We start from the raw sequence: 19991 nt of genomic DNA, 5'->3' as shown, positions 1-19991 counted from the left end.
CAGAATGATGTCAAAGCTGTGGTTTCTCCAGTGGTCATGTATGGATGTGAGAGTTGGACTATAAAGAAAGCTGAGCGCTGAAGAATTGATGCTTTTGAATTGTGGTGTTGGAGAAGACTCTTGAGAGTCCCTTGGACTGCAAGGAGACCCAATCAGTCCATGCTAAAGGAGATCAGTCCTGGGTGTTCTTTGGAAGGACTGATGCTGAAGCTGAAACTCCAGTACTTTGGCCACCTGATGGGAAGAATTGACTCATCAGAAAAGACCCTGATGCTAGGAAAGATTGAGGGCAGGAGGAGAAGGGGATGAGAGAGGATGAGATGGTTGGATGCCATCACCGACTCAATGGACATGGGTTTGGGTGGACTCTGGGAGGCCTGGTGTGCTGCAGTCCATGGGGTCACAAAGAGTCAGACACGACTGAGCAACTGAACTGAACTGAATGCAGAATCAGAGCTCAAATCCACGATGTGGTCCAGCAGTGATCCGGCCGCTGGTCACCTCCAGCCTTTCCTCCAGCGATTCTCCAGCTCCAGCTCCTCAGCACCCCGGGCTCCCACCCTCTGCTGGCCCCACCGCAGGCACGTCTGTGCGCCCCTCGGCCTGGAGCACCCCTCCTGCAGACGCCCGGGTGCACAGCTGCACCTCCTTAAAGTCTTGGCTCAGACGCCGTCTTCTCACTGAGGCTCTTACCAGCATTTGTCTGTCCCCACCCGTGGCCTCCTGTTCCCTGTCTTGTTTTATTTTTCTCCATCATCCTCGTAATCATCTCACTGCTGTGTAGTGGGCTCCTGTTGTTAAGTATTGCGTGGTGGTTGTTGGCTGTCTCCTGGGTTCACCACCCAGAGGCTGTAACTGCGGGCACGGAGAACTCCTGAGTCCTGGGTCAGGGTACCCAGTGGGGCCTCCCACGCGCCGGGCACACAGTTGCTGAACATCTGCGTGCATCAGAGCGCTCACACAGACGAAGACTTTCCGGCCCTGACCACAGCCTCGGACCCTGGGCGCGTGGTCCGGCTTCCTGCGTGGGGGGCCTTTCTGGTTCGGGCCGTTTCCGCCCCACCCCCACCCCCACAGCCCTCCTCCCTCCCGCCCTCACCCTGGACCCCTGGGTTGGCAGAGGGGACAGTTGCCCCGCCAGTGGGCGTCCCCGGGGAACAGGGGCCCCCCTGCAGGTCAGGACCTCTGCAGGCAGAGGGGCCTCTGGGGGGATGTAGCGATGGAGAGTGAAGCCGGGACGCAGCAGGGTTTGGGCAGAGGGTGAAGCAGGAGAGTGTGGGGTGGCAGGAGGTGGGGAGCTGAGCGGAGGCAGCCCAGAACCCCGTGCCGGCCCCAGCTTCCCGGCTCTCGGTCCCGGGGGCCTTGGGTGGCCCAGCTAGGGGGAGTCTGGACCTCGCTCTTCTCTACCTGCCCTTGATTGAGGAAGAAGAGCAAAGAAAAAGCTCAAATCTTATTATTTTTTTTTTATGAATTCAGCTTGTTTTTGTTTGGTTTACTTCCTAGATTTCAGAGTACGTTCCTGGCTGAAAAGTTTTCTTTATCTGTTTGGCTGTGTGGGGTCTCTGTTGCCGCACGCAGGGTCTAGTTCTCGGAATCAGAGACACCCTGCATGGGCAGCGTGGGGTCTTAGCCCCTGGGCCAGCAGGAAAGACCCTCCCCAATATTTGTGTGGCTGCATACATTATTTTAGCCACGCCGAGGGTCAGATAGGCCTTTCTGGGTTGCTCTGAGACCCTAAGCACTGTGTACCTTGGGGAAGAATGGATGAGGAGCTGCAGACAGATGCTCCCTCGGAAGCTCCAGGCGTCACTGTTGCTCGTCCTGCTTCTAAGTGGGGCCTGGGGTGGCCGTTTCCCTTTGATCCTGTAGTACAGGTAATCAGTCCCATCGTAGGACACTGGATTTCACATTTCTTCTTAGGCTATAACTCTTAAAAAGAATTAATAGTGTTTCTTTTCCCTTCTGCCTCTTACTCAGATAATAATCTGGTAGAGCCTTTCTTTTATATCTTTTTCCCACATAAGAGGAGTACGTGAATGAACATAAGATTCAAGATTTTTTCTTATCAGTCACCCTTGTTTGCGGTGGGAGCTCAGACAAAATTGCTAGAATAGCAGCGAATACAGTTTTCCTGAAACGGTCACCTTCAAGGGATTGGGCCGCTTACCAGCAAGTTCCTTAGGCGAAGGGATGGCGCCTCTGTCTCTGGAAGCTCACAGAGCAGATGAGGCTGACGGCATCACAGTTTGTACTGAGCCAGGCACGAGGCAGGGGCCGCCCGCAAAGTCTTCTGATGGCCTCATCTCACCTGTCTGGTGTCTTTGCCCTTTGGAAGGGCAATTCATCGCATCCACGGGGAAGAAGTGCTTTAAAAACCACAGTATCCTCTGCTTCTCAGTAGTTTTGACTCCTTTTATCATTGCAAATAATAATTATAAAAATTCACTCCCAGTTAGAGTGTGACGCATCTTTGCCACCAAAATGTTCCATTACTGTCGTGATTGGAAAGATTTAAACACCCTCCAGACCCCAGCCCCGCTACTGTCAGAGAACCAGTTCACTCCGTTCTCATCGGAAAATTCTAATCAGTAAATTAATTGCCAGTCAAGGGTATTTCTCCAGTTAGAAAAATTCATTTCTTAAAATGTAGCGTTTAAGAGAAGGTTAATAGGAAAGCTAATTATGGTTAGTTTGATACCAATGATTATTTCCTGTTCATTATTTTTTTTTAAATGGCTTATTTGATTCCTTAAGGACTACCTATTTGGATGAATGAAGAAAAACATGTATTTTAATTTTCCTGCTTTCTAAATCATCTAGCATACATTTATATAGAATTGTTCACCTTGTTTTTTTCTTTTTATAAAAATGGAAGCATCTTGGCCCTTCCCTGGTGGTCCAGTGGTTAAGACTCAATGCTAAAAAAAACAAAAAAAGACTCAATGCTTCCAACACAGGGCGCACAGGTTCAGTCCCTGGCTGGGAATAAAGCTGCTTGTGTTGTGGAGCGAGACACAAAAAGAAGAAAAAAAGTAAATCAAGAAATAAAATAGTTTTAATTTTTTTAAAAAAGCATTTTGACTCATACATGAATGTTCATAGCAGCGTCATTCATAATACTCAAAAAGTGAAAACAACCCAAATATTCATTAGTTGGTGAATGGATAAATAAAATGGGTTCATCCATACCATGGAGTTGCTTAACAATAAGAGAAAAATGAAGTAGTGATACATGCTATATATAGATGAACATTGAAAACATTGTATGTTAAGTGAAAGAAGCCAGTTACAAAAGGCTACATATTTATGATTCCAGAGGGCACATCACTTGGATTCTCAGCTGTTGCCATCTTTGAAAGCCTTGCATTTTTGTTTTGCACTGGACCCCCCAAATTATCTGGTTAGTCCTGCTGATTTGTTACTTTAGGTTCAGGTCTTTAATTACTCTGGAATTTGTGTGTGTGTATAGCTTGTGTGAAGAAGAAACTTTATTTTTTTTTATTTTGTGCTTTTTGCAAATGGACAACCAGTTATTACAGCACTCTTTCTTGAGTAGTTAATCCTCTTCCCATGATTTAGAATACCACTTTTATTATTGTTCTTTTCTATGAATCTGGTCATCAATTCCTGCACGAATATCATGCTGTTTTATTCACTTTATATTCACAATGGGATATATATACATATATATATATATATATATAGTAGTAGGGTAAGACGTGTTCTTTCTTTTTAAGATTGCCTTGTGCTTGCTTTGGTAGCACATATACTAAAATTGGAATGATACAGAGAAGATTGGCATGGTCCCTGTGCAACGATGACATGCAAATTTGTGAAGCATTTCATATTTTTCTTAACATTAAAAAAAAAGATTGCCTCAATTATCTTGTATATTTATTCATTTGCTTTAATTATTTGTATCAGCATGTCAGATTCCTTACAAATTCCATTTAGTATTTTTTAAAGGATTTTATTAAATTTATAAATAATTTGATGGAAAGTTAAAGTCTCTATGGGTTTCCCTTGTGGCTCAGCTGGTAAAGAATCTCCTGCAATGCAGGAGACCTGGGTTTGATCCCTGGGTTGGGAAGATCCCCTGGAGAAGGGAAAGGCTATCCACTCCAGTATTCTGGCCTGGAGAATTCTGTGGACTGTATCGTCCATGAGGTCCCAAAGAGTCGGACACGACTGAGTGACTTTCACTTTCACTTTCGAAGTCTCTGTACTATTGAGTCTTCCCACCCAGGGACAAGCTATGTCTCTGTTTTAATTCTCTATATCCTTTGGTAAAATTTTATTTTCTCTACAACAGTCTTGTATGTCAGGCATTTTCAAATGGGCTTATTCCTAAGTTTTTCTAATTGATCATTGCTAATGTACACAAAGATAACAATTTCTATTTTTGATCTTGTGTTTGGCATCCTTGCTGGCTGGCATCTTTATAGATCTTGTGGTTTGCTGGTTGGTTCTCTTGGCTCTTCGTGCAGACACTTTAAAAATCTGCAAATAAAGACTGTTGTGTGTCTTTTTTCACTCATGTGTAGATCTTACATGGGGGCACTCAGATGGCTCACTGGTAAAGAATCTGCATGCTAATCAGTTCCTAGGTAAGGAAGCTCCCCTGGAGGAGGAAATGGCAACCCATCCCAGTGTTATTGCCTGGGAATCCCATGGACAGAGGAGCCTGGTGTGCTGTAGTTCATGGGGTCACAAAGACATAGCAACTGAACAATAACAACAACATAAGTTGTTCTTTTTCTTGAGATACTGCTTTGGCTAGTACAAGTCGTATTCTTCAACTGGGATACTTCCAGCATTTCATCATTAAATAAAAAATTTACCATTGGTTTTTTGTAAATTCCTTTTTTCAGCCTAGGGAAAATTTCTGTTTCTGGTTTGTTAAGAGTCTTACCATGAATGTGTTTTGCATTTTATCAAATCTTTTCTCTGTAATAATTAACAAATCACGTGATTTTCCTCTTGTATTTTGTTAATACAGTAATTATCTTCATAGAATTTTCTCTTACAAAACCACCATTGTATTTCTGGAATAGATTCTGCCTGTTCTTGATAAATTGACTAACCAATATTTTATTTAGGGTTTTTGAACCTTTGTTTGTAAGTGTGAGGGATCTGTTGTTTTTGTTCTGGGTTGTTATTGTCTGGCTTGAGTATCAGGGTCATGTTAACCCATTCAGTACATGGAGCAGCCGTTCTCTCTCCCCATAATTAATGATCCTATCCAAAATGTCAAGAGTCCTGAATCTAAGAAAATTTCTGCTAGATTCAGAAGAGAAGCTGAGTGGCCTTCTGTTTTTCCCTTAAGTTCCTGAATAGTTTATATAACATAAAATTTACCTATTCCTTGAAAGTTTGGTATAATTCACCTAAAATGATCTGAGTTTGGTTCCTTTTCAAAGGGTAGATCTTTGACTACCTTTTTGATTTTTTCTAGAATACTGATCTCAATGGTTTTCTTCTTTCTGAGCTAATTGTAATAATAATATTTTCTTGGAAAATTGTTTTTTCATTTATTTTTAATTTATTCATATTAAATTGATTACATTTTTCTGGATTTAAAAAAATAATAGTAATGTTGTTGTTGTTCAGTCACCAAGTCATGTCCAACTTTTTGCAACCCCACAGACTGCAGCACTCCAGGCTTCCCTGTCCTTCACTATCTCCCAGAGTTTGCTCAGACTCATGGTCCATTGAGTCGGTGAGGCCATCCAACCATCTCATCCTCTGTCGTCCCCTTCTCCTCCTGCACCCAATCTTTCCCAGCAAAAGGGTCTTTTCCACTGAGTTGCCTCTTCACATCAGGTGACCAAAGTATTGGAGCTTCAGCTTCAGCATCAGTCCTTCTAATAAATATTCAGGGTTGATTCCTTTAGGATGGACTGGTTCTATCTCCTTTCATAGTAGTTATAGTCTTTTTCTTTTTAAAACTCATTTTGACAAAGATTTGTTTCATTTGACCTTGAAAATTATCAAGTTTGGGGCTTCTTGATCAATTCTACTATTTTTTGTTCATTTTCTTTGAATTTTGGTTTCTCCTTCTTCATCTCTGTTATCTTTATTAACTGCCCTTTTTTATGTTTATTTTGTTTCTCTTTTTCTGGTTTTTTGAATTGAAAATTTAGGCCACTCAATTCTTTATTGAAGTATAGTTTATTTACAGTGTTGTATTAGTTTCTGGTGTATAGCAAAATGATACATATATATTTTTTAAGTTATACATATATATATATATATATGTATATATATACACATACCCTTTTCAGATTTTTTATTATAGTTTATCACATGATACTGAATATGGTTCCCTGTCTTATGCAGTGCATTCTCACCGTTCAGCTGTGCTGTGTATAGTAGTGTGTATCTGTTAATCCCAAACTCCTCATTTGTCCCTCCGCCTTTCCCATTTGGTTATCTGTAAGTCTGTGGGTCTGTTTCTCTCTTGTATATGCATTCACCTGTATTATTTTGTGGATTCCACATACAAGAGGTTATCATACAGTATTTGTGTTTCCCTGTCTGGCTTCCTTCACTTAGGATGATGACCTCTGGGTCCATCCATGTCGCTGCAAATGTCAGTATTTCGTTTTTTTTTGTTATGGCTGCCTAGTATTCCTTTGTGTGCATGTGTGTGTGTATCATATCTTCTTTATCCCCTTATACATCCATCTGTGGATGGACATTTGTATCGCTCCCCTGTCCTAGATACTGTAAATAGTGCTGCTATAAACATGTGTGTTTTTGAATTAGCGTTTTCTCTGGATATATGCCCAGGAGTGGGATTGCAGGATCATATGGTAGTTCTATTTTAATTTTTTTAGGGAACCTCCATACCGTTCTCTATACTAGCTGCACCAATTTACATTCCTACCAACAGTGTAGGAAGAGTCCCTCTTTCTCCACACCCTCTCCAGCATGTCTTATTTGTAGACTTTTTGATGATGGCCATTCTGACTAGTGTGGGGTGGTACCTCACTGAAGTTTTGTTTTGCATTTCTCTAATAATTAGCAATGTTGAGCATCTTTTCACGTGCCTATTTTGGCCACTTATTATTATTATTTTTCTAAACAGGGAGTTAAGACTAAATTTTCCTAAGTATTACTTTTCCAGCAGCTTGATGGTTTTATGGCTCATTTTTAAACAGTTCTGTTTTGATTTTTTTCCTCTAATCTGAAAGTTGTTTGCAAGCGTGTTTTAGAATTTCTACATGTATAGGATTCTTTTGGTTATACAAATTCTGTCAGATTATTTGGCCTGGATGTTTTCTGTGTTGAGAATGGTTTTGAGCGCTCCTTTGTGGTCTAATTCAGAATCATTTCTGTGAAGATAATAAAGACCAACACTTGTAAATGCTTATTCAGATGCTCTTGTCCCTAGTTTTCTGTCTTGACTGATGATTTCTGACAAAACTATGATAAAAGTCTTTTCATGATTACTGCTTTGTGAATCATATACTGGTATTCAAAGTTATGAACAATTTTGCAAAAATAAAAATGGACACATTTATAAACATAAATTTCAGCCCAGCCATGGTGCCTGGCTTATGCTAAGGAAGTGAGTCATCACCTACATAGACGGGGCTGGATTTCCACATGAAAACAACCTAAGGACTTAATAGCACAAAAATATTGTTCATTATCTTAAAACAAAGAAGCTGTTCTAGCCACTCTTAGGAATCTCTCTAACCTCACAAAATACTCAGAGGTGTAGTCCAGTAAATTTTTCTACATAATTTATAATAATGAAAAACCAGAAATAAAAATCCAGTGGTAACTGTTAAATCATTTAAGACCTATTATGTGGGCTTTAAAAATCATATTATTTAAAAGACTATTAAGTAGATAATCAAGAAGGACCCTATGTATACCAAGGGAAGTCTATCAACACTCTGTAATAATCTATTTGGGGAAAGAATTCGAAGATGAATAGATGCATGTATATTTGTGACTGAAAAAGATTCTGTACACCTACAACCCATACAGAATTGTAATCAATGTTACTCCAATAAAAAGTAGCAATCAGTTTAATTTAAAAAAGAAGGAGGGGACATATGTATACCTGTGGCTGATTCAGGTTGATGTATGGCAGAGACCAACATAATACTGTAATTATCCTCCAATTAAAGATAAATAAACCCCAAAAAAGAGTAGTGGAAAAAACTTTTTAAGATTATGGGGTTATAATTCCTGTTAATTTAACAAATCAGCATATAAAATAGTATATATTATGATCACCTTTTGAGAAAAACGATACAGGTGCATTAAATATATGCCTAGAATAAAAACATTGTCTCTTAAATGATGATATAATTTCATTTTATTCTTTATATTTGACTGTTTTTTCAAAATTTTTCCAATGATGATTTATGTAATAATAAGATATGTACCTTTGGAAGCATCTTTTGTCACATAATTCCTTTTGTCTAGAATGTATGTAACCCAGTATCAGATGAGTGCTAAAATTTAATAGTGAAATGCCTAGTTTTAAAGGCAGAAGTACTTCAAATCATTATGGCAGATTTAATCTAAAATATACTTAGTGAAGTTTAAAATAGTATCAAGTGGACAGAGTAGAAAGACTGATGCATTTTGTGTTGGTGAGTGCAGACGGGGAATAGGTGTTCCAATCTGTTGTTGGCTGCGGTGGTAGGCAACTTGTGATGGGCAGTTCAACAACATCTGTTAACATCCTGAGTATTTGTAGTCCTGGACTCAAAAAGTTCTCTGCTATGAATTAGTTCTGCAGCAATTTTTATAAAAGTACTAAAAGATTTCACTGTTTATAATAGTGAAAAAAATTGAAGAAAAACATCCTAATATCCATCAGTATGTGCCTGCATGCTAAGTCACTTCAGTTGTGTCCAACTCTTTGTGACCCTATGGACTGTTGCCCTCCAGGCTCCTCTGTCCATGGGCTTCTCCAGGCAAGAATACTGGAGTGGGTTGCCATGCCCTCCTCCAGGGGATCTTTCTGACCCAGGGATTGAGTCTGTTACGTCTCCTGCATTGGCAGGTGGATTCTTGACCACTAGCGCTACCTGGGAAGCCCAACTGGCCAAACAGATTGTGTTTTATCCAAGCAAGGGCTTACTATATAAGCCTAAAAAAAAATAGGGGAACTTTATGGAAAATGACATAAAAAAATGTCAAAGATGCATTTTTAAGTGAATGAAAGAAGTTGCAAAACACTATGTATATAGTATAATCACAATTTTGTAAAGAATGGGATGTATATGTACACATTTACACACACACATATTTGCAAGCATCAAAATACTTTCCAAGAAATATGTATGAAATAGTTAACTTACCTGTGAGCAAAGGGCAGAATCTGGGTGACTTCAGGTATTAGTATAATTTTGGATTATTATAATTTTACAATAAACACGAATTACTTTAAGCACATTTTTAACTTAATGAATTTTGATTTATTTTTATTTTGGTTGCTGCTCGATGGCTTTCTCTAATCGCAGCGAGCAGGGGGAGGTACCCTCCAGGTGCAGTGGGAGGGCTTCTCACTTCGGTGTCTTCTGTTGCCGCGGGGCACAGGCTACAGGCACGCAGACCTCAGTAGTCGTGGCACCTGGGCCCTGTTGCTCTGCAGCACGTGGGGTCTTCCTGGCCAGGGGTTGAATCTGCACCCCCTGTTTTGGTGGATGCATTCTTATCTCTTGTACCACCAGGGGAGTCCTCAGCAAATTTTGATAAAAAAGAAATTTTAAAAGGTAAAAAAAATGCTGTAATCAGATACTACTTCTGCATTTCCTTTCTGTGTTTGGTGGTGTACCCAGCAGTGTGATAAGCATATAAAATAGGATGACTGCCCTGGAAGAGCTTGACCTCAAATTCTCTTTTTCACATGTATACAGCATTCACGTAATTACTTTTAATGGGTAGTCATATGATACTTCATTTGCTAGAAGTCACATAATTACAATTCAGTAATTTAATATTTTGATTTTAAAAATTGAGATATAATTGGCATATGACATGTTAGTTTCAGATGTACAATGCAATGACTCAGTATTCATATACATTGCAGAATGATCATCATAGTAAGTCATCTACAGCTATTTGCCACCATATATAACAATTTGAATTACTGGAGTGGGTTGCCATTTCCTTTCTCAGGGGATCCTCCCAACCCAGGGGTTGAAGCTGGGTCTCCTGCGTTCAGGCAGATTCTTTACCTTCTGCGCCACCGGGGAAGATGGCCAACATTAACAGTTTGATAATCTCTGACTTCAGTGAACTAGTGCTGATTTCATGGATGTTTATCTTCTGTGAGTCAGGTAATTTCAAGGTGGATATTTAGCTTGTCTGAGAAAGGGATTTATTAGTGCAGGCTTTTTTGAAAACTCTGTAGGAGTTCCTATACAACATAATAAACTTAGAATGTCTGCACCATTGTATTTTTCATAGTAGACTCAGAAGTATCTTTGTTATTTATGATGGGTCATGAGTAGCATGTAAAGTTAAAATAGTGCAAATATTTAGAGTTGGTTTTTCATGTTCATTTAATGTACCTGGTGAACTTTAAAATATCCATTAATTATACAGTATTAAACTATAATTTTCACTAAGTGGACTTATATTTCTTGAGAAGTTCTGTTAGTTATCCCTTCCTTAAATGCCTAGCTACCATAAAATTTTAACTAGAAGCCAAGCTTTGAAAAGGAGCAATAAACCATTAATTGTAGGTTATTATGAAGCTGGATTTTAAAGCAGTGTTTATATAAATGTCCCATCAATACAGCTTCCATACGCTGCTTTATTTCTCCTTCTAGTTCTCATATATGTGCTTTGTGCACAGGAAATGTGGGTGCGATGTTGAAAATAAAACTGTAATAAAGCAAATTGTAAATAGAAGCAAAAGGAACAAAAAGTAATTTCGCCCGCAATGTACTGCCTGAAATTTAGTTGGGAAATTAAGTCATTATTTTCTTTAGCATCATTGGCAGATACTTGAAATCAGTGACATTTGGAATGATTGAGCTAAATTCCTGATCTGATGATTATGAAGACGAAAAAAATAGTTCATGGCCTGAAGCAGTGATGCCAAACTCTTTTCGTATGAAAAGTAAAGTCACTGTGGGTAATTTTGCAAGATTTCCACTTTTAAAATCATGCATTCCTTTTTGTCTTACTCTGTGGCACACCTGTTATCTCTAAGGTGGAAGTTTGTTTGGGCTAAGTATTTAATACTGTCGAGGATGCATGCCTGTGTCAGGAGCGATGGTGAAAGTGGGGTTTGGGAGCTGCCCGAGGTGGCGTCTGGTTCCCTATAGCCTTGGGTAGACCTTTCTCCCCACCGCCGCGCTCCTTTTGTTGGATTAGATCATCCCTTGCGTTCCGTTTTCCACTCCCAGAGCCTGACTTCGATGTGGAGCCTCGCAGGCACCTCGCCATCCCTGGCTCTGTATGTGACTGTCGCCTGTCCTCCCGTCCAGCCGCAGAGAGGAGCTGCCGGCCTGCTCGAGCAATCCCCCTGCGCCCGGGGGCATTGCCCTCACCGCGAGCTCTCGCTGCTGGCTAGCCCACACCAGCTCCAGGCTCCTCTTCACCCCGCTCTGCCCCTGGCCCCACACCTCTCTGCATCCATCATAATATCTGTACCTTCTGACGTCTCTTCTCCTTTGCTCCTTTTTGCTCCGAAACACACAGGACGGAGGATCAGGCCCACTCTCTCCCGGCCTCCCCGAGCTGATTTTCGCTTCCACGGCCCACCATGCCACTTTTTTCTTCTGTCGTGAAAAGCCCCAGGCTCATTATTTCTTGCTCTGGCCTCCCTGCAGCACTGATGCTGCTGACGTGCCCCCCACGAGAACGTTCTTCCTCCCGGTTGTCCCCACGTTGTCCACGGCAGTTCATCTCCCGCCGTGATGGCTGGTTCCCCTGCTGGCGCTGCGGGTTGCTGCCCCTTCTCTGCTTGGTGCGGCGCGCTCATTACTGCTCTGCCCCTGGTCCACGCCCTCCCCTGGGGATGCTTCCCCCCAGAGAGTTCTCAGGGCAGAGGGACCCCTCGCACCCTGACGTGCTCTGGGCCCCCATCCGGCCCGGGGGCTTGCCCTCGCCCGGCTGACCGAGCTGCACCCGCCTGCGCTCTGCACTTCTCACTGGATGTTCCCCTCCAACGCCCTGTCCAGCTTGAGGACCCGTGATTCTTTGGCTGAAAAGAATCATCTTCTCCAAGAAGCTAGTTAATTCGTAAACATCTTTGTTTCAGCAGAGCACTCTGATCATTCTCTCTGTGAAGGACACCACCTTAACCAGCGGCTTAGCGGAGAAGTGCAGCCATCTCTGACATCAGCCCCTGCTGTTACCCTCCCGGGGGTCGTGAGCTGACCTGCCACAGGCCCCCAGCCCAGAGCCAGCCCAGCTCCATCTCACTGCGCCCTTAACTCCTCTCCAGGGTCACCACCGTCTGATGGCGCTTCCCGGACACCTCCGGCGTCAAGCCGCTCATCATCCAGCCGTCCCTTCTTCACTGTGATTCTGCTCTTAGCTCTTTTTCTGAAGCCTTTCCATTTTATACCGTCTTAAGTACATTTTAGTTGTATTTTCCCAACTGTGCTTTTAGCTTCTTGAGGGTAGGAATACATTTCATGCCGTCCCCTGTGGTGACTACTAATATACAAAGTGTCAGTAACTACTCACTTACTGAGTGATTCTTGGGCATCATAGTGTAGAACTTCAAGCAATCCAGCCGTCTATAGTCGATGAAATACCAGAAGTTTCTGCTAGTTAACATGCTGGGGGCTTAACATTCTTGGGGTAAAGAACTGTTTTCTAGCTGGAATACTTGTCATCAGAGCATCTGCCTTCTTGTTTCAGGGGAGAGCCTGCCTTTTTGTCTTGGGGTCACCCTCTAAGGTTCACAAGAGAACCGCCCCCCCCTGCTGTAGGTGCTGTAGTCACAGAAGGCGATGCCGGAAGGGGCCTCAGCGGGAGTCTTGGCAGAACTTCCTCTCTCACAGCTGAAGCCAGCAGAAGTTTAGCCTCTACCCCTCGCAGATGTCGGGGCTGGGGCTGGAAGCTGGTGTTCTCAGATCAGATCCAGAGCCCCTTCCGCTGCACGCCTGCGTGTGTTCCGCCCCTTCTTGCATTCGTGCAGCACACCGGTGTGTGCTGGTCCCTGCAGAGCAGATGAAATGCGACAGAGGACAAACAGCGTCTGCCGGCCCAGACGGACGCCTGGACGGCCGTCACGTGGAGATGCTGCGGGACGGGCCATGGAGGAAACGCCTTCTGTCCTCTGTTTTCATAAGGACGGGGTTTGAGGAGGCTTTAGGCCGAGGGACGGCACCAGGAGGAGGGGATGTCTGCAGATGTGGGTGCAGGGCGTCCCTTTGAAGGTGTGTGAGGAAGCGCGGTCCGAGCGCAGGCAGGGTGGTGGAGCCTCAGAGCGGACAGGGCCGGCCTCGCAGGGGCGCTGGAGCCCGGGGCTGTGTGCCCACCCGGCGCCTCTCGTCCCTGGTGCGGGCGGTGAGGCCTTGGCCGAGACGAGGGTGTGGAGAGTGGGTGAAGCTCCCTGGGGGCGCATGTGCTAACCCCCGGGCAGGAGGGGGCGGCGGGCGCAAGCCTGAGCAGCCCTCGCGGATCCCCGCGGAGGACCCCCAACCGGTGGTCAGGGGTCTGCTGGGCGGGCGTCGGGCCTTCCGAGGCGGCCGTGTCGCGGTGCCCAGGGTCGGCTCCCGCGGGGAGGAACCCTGGGCGACAAGCGGTGAGCGGCGCTGCTGCAGGACTGGTCTGAAGTCTGTGGTCCTGGGCAGGCCCAGCCCGGGCAGACAGCAGCGGTGCTGACTGAGTAGGTCCTTCCCCCTTTGCAGCAGTTGATCCAGAAGGAATAGAAGAGTCGGCCGAAGGAGAGGAAAAGACGGGGTGTGAGTGAAGCCGTCATGTTTGGAAGGGATTTGCTCTGAACGGTGTGGCCAGTTGATTCGGCCCCAAGTGGAGCCCGAGGCCAGCAGGGAAAGGCTCTAGACGGGGTCCGGTCAGGGCACGGCGTCTCCGCTAGAGGGGGCCAGGTCAGGGCGCGGGGTCTCCGCTAGAGGGGGCCAGGTCAGGGCGCGGGGTCTCCGCTAGAGGGGGCCAGGTCAGGGCGCGGGGTCTCCGCTAGAGGGGGCCAGGTCAGGGCGCGGGGTCTCCGCTAGAGGGGGCCGGGTCAGGGCGCAGCGTCTCCGTTAAGCCGGGTCTGGTCAGGGCGCGGCGTCTCCCCTAGAAGGGGCCCGGTCAGGGTGCGGCATCTCCGCCCGTGAGGGCGCGCCCCCGTGGCGCGTGCCTGGGACCAGCGTTGGGTCCTCCGGGTGCTCCCTGCTGTCCCCAGCAGTGCCGTCTAGGATCCTGCCTTCCCATGACCTTCGGCGTTGGATCATTCTTCAGTATGAATCGTTTAGCCAATTGATTTTAATGAGCTCACTGTAATAATTAGTGCAGAGAGTTAAAGGCGTGATCTACTCGTTGATACGTTCATAACTCTCACCCTGCCCTCTGGCGTTGCCTGCTACTGATCCCAGCCGACATTGTGAAGTTTCATGCAATGAAATGCACATGCGGAGAGCAAAAGCAATTAAAACTGCTTGGAAAAAAATAAAACCTGGAGCAATTAACACCTAAAGGATTTACTGGGACCTTTCTAAGCCGAAGAAACTGTGAAGAAGAGATCAGAAAAGCAATGCCTCAGAGCAAATATTAAAATCTCCTTCTTCTTGATTCCTAAAGATAATTGGATCTAGTGGTAAAAAGTAAAGAATGTATGTGTGTGTGATCACACGTGTACATGTTTGTATGTACACACATTTAAGTTTTTGAGTCAGTATATCTTACCAGACTCTGAAAAAAGAAACAGGCCATCCTAGTCAGGAAGATGAAAAAATGGCCTGAGAGAAGGGGAAACTGTGTATTATTAGTTCACGAATAGATGATAAAATGGCAGGTTCAAATCCTGGGCCAGCAACCTGTATATACCTGAGCAAGTACAGCGTGTCTGACTCTATGTTAAATTTATTTTTTTATTAATCATTTATTTGCCTTCTTGACTGAATTCTTTGAAAGTAGAGAGCAGTCTTATTTAACTCTGTGTCTCCAGCTGATTCTCATAAAATGAACCTGGATGCTGGGCTCCAAAGCCTGCATCACATATAGGGCAGGGGACGTGTTACTCTGTTTTATATTCCTAACGCCTAGCACTGTGCTCAAACGTAGTTAGTCAATGAAAGTGTTTTAACATAAAGAACAAAAAAAAGTTTTAATATTTAAATTTACCCAGATGTAGTGAATGAATGTTTTTAACTGTATCAAGTGTTGGCAATTTTGGCATCTTGTACGTATTTTAAAATCATGTTTAAGATAATGAAAGAGGGGTGGGATGAGTTTAGAGAGTGTTGTTTCTGGAAACACTGAGGACCCTACAGTGCATCAAGAAGAGTCTCGTGGGAGTGAGAAGCAGCCCAGCCCAGTTGCTCCGGCTGCCGACCGTGTTCCGCGTGAGCTGGGCCCCTGAGGTTCTTATTTAGGGCCGAATCTCTGCCCCCGAGCTGGACACTTGGGGACAGTTTCTAGCACTCACCTAGTGTCTCTAGGAGCTTAGTGTCCAGTGGGAGAGACAGACACGCATTGTGGAATGAAACAATAAATATAAAATGATGATGACAGGTATGGAACCGGGGAGGTCCATGGGACTGAGAGAAGATATAAGAGAGAGAAAGAAAGTCACTCAGTTGTGTCTGACTCTTGCGACCCCGTGGGCTGTAGCCCACCAGGCTCCTCCATCCATGGGATTTTCCAGGCAAGAGTACTGGAGTGGGTTGTATTTCTTTCTCCAGGGGATCTTCCTGACCCAGGGATCGAACCCAGGTCTCCCACATTGCAGACAGGCGCTTTACCGTCTGAGCCACCAGGAGTTGGACTTAATTCCAGAGATCCAGGAAGTGACCATTGTTTGGAAGTCTGAAGACCGACCAGGAGTTACGGACCAGGCAGAGTGGGAGGAGAAGGAGGAGGTTAGCAGGCCGAGGAGGAGCACAGGCCAGGCCTGGCGGACTGCAGGTGGGAGGTGTCGGGGTCGGGGTGAGCCTGGACCCTGCCGGCCCGGGGCCTCTTTAAGGCGCATCACCTCCATCAGAGAGGGAGGGAAACGGTGAGGAGTCGCCAGCAGGCGGTGTCCAGACTGCGTCCCAGGGCCGCGGGGGCCGACAGAGTGACAGGGGCAGCGGGCAGGCCCTGCTGCCAGGAGGCAGAGTCGGCGTGCAGGGGAGGACAGGGGGTGGCTTGGAGCTGGACCTCAAAGGTGACGTTGGCAGGACTGCGTGGGTCCGAGGCTCTCCTGGGCTTCCAGCCGGGGGGCGGGGTGGGGCGCGGCCTTCGCAGAGGGGCGGACGTCCTTGCAGGACCAGCTGGCCCCGGACTGGGGCTGAAGGGCCCTTAGACCACCGGGAAGAAGTGTCTGGAAGCAGCTGCACACGCAGGTCGACTGTGTGGCCTCGGGTACCGCGGCTCTCGTCCCCAGATGGGGGGTCCCCCGACCCCCAGTGTCTCTCTTGCTGCTGCCGCCGCTGAGAATTCCTGCTTGGGGTCGCGGTTCTCTTTAGGAGCCTTATGTTGTTTCCTCGGCGAGATCCAAGTCCAAAAGTCCTGGCCCAATAGCACTAAGATGTAATCGCCTTGGAAGCTGCGATTATGTCTCACTTCGCATAACGCATAAAAGAGGCTTATGGAGCAGTCTTGAAAGCCGTCCTCCCGGGACCCCCGGTGCGTGGGGAGGGGGAGAGGGCGGGGTCTGCAGCGGGGCACCCGCCCGGCTCCCAGGGGCATTTGCCTCGGGAAGTCGGGCTGGTCAGGGGTCTGCGTGTAGAGGAGAATCAACCTGGGCTCTTAAGAACGCCGCCTCCCTCCACGTCTCCAGGGACAAAACGTCCCAGGCCTCAGGTCACACCAGGGCAGAGCGAGGGGGTGTGCTGGGTGGTCATGCAGGCTTTCATGGGGCTGTTGGAGGCAGGCCCCAGGGGTCCTGGCCGCCCCTGAGTAATGAGGGGGAAGGTCCCGGGGGTCCTGGCGGCTGCCCCTGAGTAAGGAGGGAAGACCCAGGCTGGGATTCGCTCCCTCCATCCAGGCATCGCCCAGATTTCAGCCCCTCGCTCTCAGGGCTTTCGGCTCCTTTGCAGTATCCCCTATGCAGGATGCCGGCTGCTCACTGGGAACTTTCGTTGCAATCGTTCTGAACCCCGGTAAAGACCAGACTCTCAGGTCCCAGAGTCCAGCGGACGTGACTCTCTGGACTGTCCACACTGGTGGGAACGTCCGAGAGGCCTCGGTGGGGGGGTTTGTCAGAGGGGCTTCTCCGCCGTGTGACACAGGCCTGTTCTGGAGTCCATGGAGCTTTCCCCAGCACTGGGGGCAGGCTGGTGGAGGATGTGCCTGTAACCCAGGGGCTGGAGACTGGCTGGGTGACGACCAGGCTGACCGCCGGGGAAGGGAAGCCCGTGAACGTGGGTGAGCTGGACAGGCTCTTACAGGCACCACGCCCTGGGCTAGGGGCCGCAGGCTTCTTTCCAGACCCCACACCAGAGGGCAAGCCACCGCCAGCCCCAGAGGGCGGGCTCTCCCGGGTCCAGGGCAGGGGGCGTAGCTTTTGCAGGTGGGATGGAGTGCTCGTGCCTCTCAGGGCCTCAGGCCTGTCCTAGAATGAGCTGGTGGGGGAGGCCCTTGGGGCCTCACTGCCCAGGTGGTTCCCTCCCAGACAGAGTGGGAGGGGCCAGCTGGACCTCTCACACAGCTGGGGAGGAAGAGGGGGTTGTGAAAGAGGCCACGGTTGTATTGGTGAGGGTTCCCCACAGAAACTAGCGAGCCTCGTGATGAAGGTGAAAGAGAAGGCTGAAAACGCTGGCTTAAAGGTCAACATTCACAGACTAAGATCATGGCATCCGGTCCCATCACTTCATGGCAAACAGATGGGGAAACAGTGGAAACAGTGGCAAAGTTTATTTTCTTGGGCTCCAAAGTCACTGCAGATGGTGACTACACCCATGAAATTAAAACATGTTTCCTCCTTGGAAGAAAAGCTCTGACAAACCTAGACAGTGTATTAAAAAGCAGAGATATCACTTTGCTGACAAAGGTCTGTATAGTCAAAGCTGTGTTTTTTCCAGTGGTCATGTATGGATGTGAGAGTTGGACCATAAAGAAAGCTGAGTGCTGAAGAATTGATGCTTTTGAACTGTGGTGTTGGAGAAGACTCTTGAGAGTCCCTTGGACTGCAAGGAGATACAACCAGTCAATCTTAAAGGAGATCAGTCCTAAATATTCAATTGAAAGAACTGATGCTGAAGCTGAAACTCCAGTACTTTGGCCATGTGATGCGAAGAGCTGACTCATTGGAAAAGACCCTGATGCTGTGAAGATTGAAGGCAGGAGGAGAAGGGGACAACAGAGGATGAGATGTTTGGATGGCATCACCGACTCAATGGACATGAGTTTGAGTAAACTCTGGGAGTTGGTGATGGACAGGGAGGCCTGGCATGCTGCAGTCCATGGGGTCGTAGAGTCCAACACGACTTAGTGATTGAACAATCCAGAGAAACAGGACCGTGAGGGCGTGTATGTAAGAGAGAGAGACAGAGAGAGAGAGAATGAGAGATGGATTTTAAGGAACTGGCTTGAGCGCTCATCTGGCTTGCCTGTTTGAAATTGTAGAACCAGCCAGCTGCAGGCTGGAGACTCAGGAACAGTTGATGTCTTGAATCTAATGTCAACTCTTCTACACTGCCACCTGGAGGCTGAATTCCTTGTTTTGGGGACACCTGTCTTTGCTCTTAAGGCCTCAACTGACCGATTGAGGCCCATCCACATGATGGGGCTAATCTGCTGAACTTCAAGTCAACTGACTGTAAGTGTCCGTCACAGCTGCACTAGCGTTTGACCAAAGCTGTTCTACCCAAGTGAACACATCCATTGACAGTCAGCGTGGTGCTCAGGGAACACTGTCATCTCTCAAAGGAAGGAGGGTGTTTGAGAAACCGTTTCCCTTCCACACAGAGTGGAGGGTGGAGGAGAGGAGCGGGCTGCCCTTATTGGTGGGGTTTCCTTGTTCCCGTCTCCTGCTGCTCCTTGACCCTTGGATCTTCCATTGGCCTCACTGCAGCGGCACTGGGAGTGGGGGTGGCGATGGGGGCTGGCCTACCATAGATCACTTCTTCCTATCCATAAAAAGGCTCCTCTCACTGGTGGCAGGCAGAGTCCCAACCTCCCGGTCCCCGAGGGGCCGTGTAAAATCCGTGTTCGGGTGTCATGGTCACCCCGTGGCGTCTGGTGCCTTGGTGCTCAGCCTCATCCATGATGGACGCCATTTATTCAAAAAGGTTTCACATCTTCCAAGCTCAAGATGTGAAACCACTGTACGAGGTCTTAGAATCGCCCCTGAATATGTATTTATTGGGTGAACAATTTTGTGTCACTTTGCGTTGTATGTATTTTCTTTCTTGCCAGTTGGAGGGGAATGATTTCACACTGGTGTATCATGGAACACAGTCACACATAGTTGCTGAGATCACCTTTCTACCTAAGCGCTCCCTCTCGCCTCCCCCAGCCTTCACTCCAGCTACGCGAACCAGCTGCCCTCCACAGCTGCCCCGAGAGACTTTCCACTCTTACAGTGTTCCTTTCCCCTGAAATGTCCTTTCTTGCCAGTTCTCTCCGGTTTTACCCTGTTCAGACCCATGATTAAGTAGATGTGAACTCAGAAGCCTCTCTGTATCCAGAGCATCATGGCTGCTTCATAGACCTCTCTCCGCATACTTACCATTTAGATGTGTTTTCTTTTTAAGAAGATCCCCTTTTTTCTTTTTCTTTTATTTTTTTCCCTTTTTTCTTTTCAGTATTTAGTTATATGGCTGCGCTGGGTCTTAGTTGCGGCATGCGGGATCTCTGATCTTAGTTGTGGCCTGCAGGACCTTTTGCTGTGACCTGCAAACCTTTAG

General features: G+C 46.6%; 1 protein-coding gene and 1 non-coding gene across 2 annotated transcripts in view; both read left to right on the top strand.

The window, feature by feature from the left end:
- The window catches only part of PLCL2 (phospholipase C like 2), a 212141-nt gene that overhangs the window by 66766 nt on the left and 125384 nt on the right, over positions 1-19991 (top strand). The window lies entirely within an intron of this gene.
- LOC133074267 (U6 spliceosomal RNA) lies at positions 3746-3852 on the top strand. The gene has a single exon (XR_009697120.1). It is a non-coding gene; the product is annotated as a U6 spliceosomal RNA (small nuclear RNA).

This window comes from Dama dama, chromosome 19, assembly GCF_033118175.1.
Source record: "Dama dama isolate Ldn47 chromosome 19, ASM3311817v1, whole genome shotgun sequence".
NCBI classification, from domain to species: Eukaryota; Metazoa; Chordata; class Mammalia; order Artiodactyla; family Cervidae; genus Dama; species Dama dama.
The sequence above is the reverse complement of the archived record's forward strand: the minus strand, read 5'-3'. Positions and strand labels throughout refer to the sequence as shown.